Source organism: Cebus imitator, unplaced genomic scaffold (genome assembly GCF_001604975.1).
Source record: "Cebus imitator isolate Cc_AM_T3 unplaced genomic scaffold, Cebus_imitator-1.0 Scaffold45, whole genome shotgun sequence".
NCBI lineage: Eukaryota > Metazoa > Chordata > Mammalia > Primates > Cebidae > Cebus > Cebus imitator.
In genome coordinates this window covers 15,723,920-15,728,458 of record NW_016107360.1, presented here as the reverse complement: position 1 = coordinate 15,728,458, position 4,539 = coordinate 15,723,920, and the positions used below count along the sequence as shown (strand labels likewise).

At 34.3% G+C, this 4,539-nt stretch overlaps 1 long non-coding RNA gene across 1 annotated transcript; it reads left to right on the top strand.

The window, feature by feature from the left end:
* Positions 1-3,535: 3,535 nt before the first annotated feature.
* Positions 3,536-4,301, top strand: LOC119470951. Its single transcript, XR_005199938.1, has 2 exons — positions 3,536-4,203; positions 4,245-4,301. It is a non-coding gene; the product is annotated as an uncharacterized LOC119470951 (long non-coding RNA).
* The last annotated feature ends 238 nt before the right edge of the window (positions 4,302-4,539 follow it).

Sequence of the window (4,539 nt, the reverse complement as noted above, 5' to 3'; positions counted from 1 at the left end):
TCAAATATCGGTCAGAGGTCTTCTCTGACCACAGATTTCCATTCCTCTCCCATTCCCATCCTAACTACAAACTTCCCTGATATCTTCTAACATTTTCTCTTTTCTTTATCTAAAGCATTTATATATTTGCTCTTTCTTTCTTTTTCTGTTCCTACTACTATAGCATAAGATCTCATCTTGTATTTTCAGTGTCACACTGACTACCACAGTTTGTGATCTATAACCAAAATAAATTCTAGGTCAAAACAAAATTTCATCAGTCTCATGTGCCAAACCACTATGTCCCTAAAGGACATCTTCAGTCCTAGTAGCCTGCTGAAACTGAACACACCCCTATCCCAAATTTAAAATCCACATGCCATTTCTGACTTTCCTATTCTTTTCTTGATGCAACTGCCATTTTATCATGCTTCAGGTTTACAAAAATTTTCCTCAAGATTTACTAAGTCACTGAATACTGAATACTGCTGTAATCATTTTGTCTCACATTTGTAAATGTATTTTCCAATTTACAACATTTCCCACTACTTTTGTTCATTACACATACCTGAGAGGTACCATTGTCAATTGTCATTGACCATTTTTATGAACAAGGTCAGTGACAATCAAATAAAGAATTTTTCCCAAGGTCCCATATCTAGTAAGTGGCAGAACCAGGATGCTAACATGTCTTTTGACTTCTACTTGGTGGTGGTAAAACTATGCATCAGCTGCTTCTAGTGAATAGTCAGGTCCCTCCGATTTCTCCCCACAGTCTTAACATTAGAATACACCATTATTATTTTATACTTCTGCTGCTATAAGTGTGGCTGCCACAAAAGTACTCAGTGTGTTCTCTTTTTGAAAATGACTTCTACTTACTACAAGACTAAATTGTTGTTATTACAGTCCCACATAGTTGCCACTCTCCATGTTTTCTTCTTAACCTAAAATGTTCGTTGTAGATCTATACTGGACAATCAAAATATATAAACATACTAAAATCCCAGCCTTATCTTTTCAGGTTCCAATTTCAATAAAAACTATAATTCAAACTGTTTCTCTCTAGCTCTCTTTATAATTTTGCACATCCAGATATACCACAGAATGATGCATTTGGCCACAGCTTAACCTGAAATAATTCTTTATATTTTAGATAAACTTATTTTCAGAACACAAAGTGATTTTTTGCACATTCTAAACTTTATTATTCTGGCACTATACTACACTTGCTTCTTAAATGAATCATGCAAATTAGCAGAATTATACTATGAAGCAGTAATTTACTTAGTACATAAATACTTTATTAATTATGATCTCAAAAACATGAGAAAATAATTTATTATGGGCATATGCAGGAGGTAATTATTTGCATAAATTACTTCTTGTGGGGGAAAATGAGAATTTAGTTTATAGTGGTACCTTATTTAAGTGGGTTGGCATTGCAGATAGTATTAGTTGCTTTTATTCTGTTTTTCAAAAAGCTAAAGATACATGTATAATTTCAGCTCTTCCAAAGAAAAGGAAAAAAAAAAGAGTAATCTTGTGGGCAATAATTGTAGAATGAAAGCCACACATAGATAACTAAAGAGAAAGCTGTTAACTATGCTGACTATGAAGACACAGATGGACTGAAAGACCAGTCACTAAGAAATGAGATCTGTGAGAAAAAAATTACGTGGGGATAAATTATTTTTAAAATGTGACGATGAAGGGAGAAACAACAAAGAAGCCTAACTAGTCAATTTAATATGAGCTTCAGCCAAGAAAGAAAAGAAACAACATGATGTACCATAAAGTACATGGAGAAATAGATATGTAACCGAGACCTTTGTTCCTTTATAGCCCTAACAATACAGATTAATACTTATACTACAATTAGTTTTTAAAAAATATTTCTGTGGGCGGGCGCGGTGGCTCAAGCCTATAATCCCAGCACTTTGGGAGGCCGAGGCGGGTGGATCACAAGGTCAAGAGATCGAGACCATCCTGGTCAACAAGGTGAAACCCCGTCTTTACTAAAAATATAAAAATTAGCTGGGCATGATGGTGCGTGCCTGTAGTCCCAGCTACTTGGGAGGCTGAGGCAGGAGAATTGCTTGAACCCAGGAGGCGGAGGTTGCGGTGAGCCGAGATCGTGCCATTGCACTCCAGTCTGGGCAACAACAGCGAAACTCCGTCTCAAAAAAAAAAAATATATATATTTCTGTGATACAGAGTTTAATGTTATTACTATAAAACATTCAATTAGCTAACCATGGTCATCTGCCACTACCTGAAAGACCGTTATTATTACAGAGAGGGAAAACTAGAATTTTCCATCAACTTTCCACCTAAAGGAAGAATTGGTCACCAGAATTCTAAAGCGTGATGCATATTGGCTTATTAGTGGCATTAAGGGGCAAAAAATAAAAAGAGTAATGCATGGCTTATAAAGGCGTATTTATTAGAGCATGAGTTGGGGCTAATAAAATGTTTAAGAAATTTTAGTCTAAAATCATAATCTAAGATTCCAGTTGAATTATACTAGAAAATATATTGTAACCCTCTTTGCTATTAATGACCTATTTCTAATTTATTTTCTTTTTATTTATGGCATAATTTCTCAAAATAACACATCAAAACTTATACATCCTTAAACATTAAAAAATAATACAAATGTAAGCAATATTTTTTAACTGCACTATTTAATCGATACATTATGTATATTACTTATAACATTCCATTATATATAAATTCATTCATCTATTTATTCAGATTAAACAACTATTAAGGCTGAATGTGGCAACTCATGCCTGTAACCCCAGCACTTTGAGAGGCTGAGGTGGGCATATCATGTGAATGCAACAGTTAAAGGCCGGCCTGGGCAACAAGGCAAAACCCCATCTCTACAAAAAGTACAAAACTCAGCCAAGTATGGTGACAAAGGCCTGCAGTCCCAGCTACTTGGATGGCTGAGGTGGGAGGATCACCTCAGCCCAGGAAGTGGAGACTACAGTGAGCCCAGATCCCACAACTGCACTCTAGCCTCAGTAACAGAGTGAAACTCCATCTCAAAAAATCAACAATTACAATGCCTCTTACATGGAAGACTGTATTCCAGGTACTCCAGGATACACACAAATATGTCTATGACCTCCAGTAGCTCATAGTATGCAGGAACTTCAAGTGATTATTTAAACAACTAAACATAAAAATTCTGAAATTTTAAATTTCCAAGTGTAATATAAAGACTTTGAGTGGATAGTTTAAATAAACTACAATGACAAAATTATGGTGTTAAAGTCTTACCATATTGGTATTAAGAGTCTGCGTATATAACTGGTTATTTGCCGTAAAATACATGTTATTCATTAGATGAAGTGTTTTACCTATACTCTTTATGGACAACTTATAAAACACAGAAACACCTTTGTAATACAAATGTTGAGAATGTAAATTTAAATTTCTACATTTCTACAATTTATATTTTTAAAGCAGATACAATCTGGTTATGTTGCCCGGGCTGTTCTCAAACTCCTAGGCTCAAAAAATCCTCCTGCCTCAAACCCCCAAGTAGCTGGGACTAAAGGCGTACACCACCACACTCAGCTAGTTTTCTACAAATTTTAATATTATTTTAGTCTCACCACAGAAGTAATAATAGAAGTAGAAAAAATAATGTCTCCTAAAAACTACATAACAAAATAATAAGTGTCCAAGAAAAGGTATATGCTATGTGCTGCACAGTTTTGCCAATAAAAAGTACCAGGGAGATTCCATGATAACTACAAGTAATTTGATTCACTGAAGATTCATAAAGGCATAAATATGAAAGTAACACTAGTATGATTTAAAAGCCAATATTAATATTTATCCAAATAAACCTTAACCAAATTTTATATTTCCTTTATTGGGGAAAGCATTTTCTAATGTGATTTTCCTGTCACTATGTTTCCAGTTCATTTTCTTTCAGCCCCCACCCTGTCACAGTACTTAATCAATCCTTTGTTAATGAGGTTAAACAATTTTTAAAAATTAACTAGCCAGGTCTATGCTTCTCTCTGACCAACCTTGTATTACCAACATTAAAAAAGGTAGATAAACCACTGCTAAATTTTAAAAGTAAATAATATGCAAAACTTGACTGAGTAAGAAAATTAATTTTACAAGAGGCCAATTTACCTCGGTGGTAACAGTCAAGTTGTCATCATCTGGCTTAGGGCATGAATCAACACACAGTTCGTGGAAAATGCTTTAGAGCAAAAATATACAATGAAAATGAGGCAAGTTGATTTCTTTACAAAGTTTTTAACTGCCAGGTCATATTCAGCTTCTCCTTTCAAAAAACAAAAACACAATCTGGGAAAAGGTTAGCTATCTGTACATTAAATAATGTTTCTTGATATAATTAAAATATGGCCTCTGCTCTAAAAATAGATTTTGGTTACCTGCTTTTGCACCTCTACCTGTCTAAATATATACAATATTCAATGAACACTGACTTTGAGCTCCATAACAAATAGGAACAGCCAACATATACCAGAGCCTGATGATAATTTACTCTGACAAATTATCTAT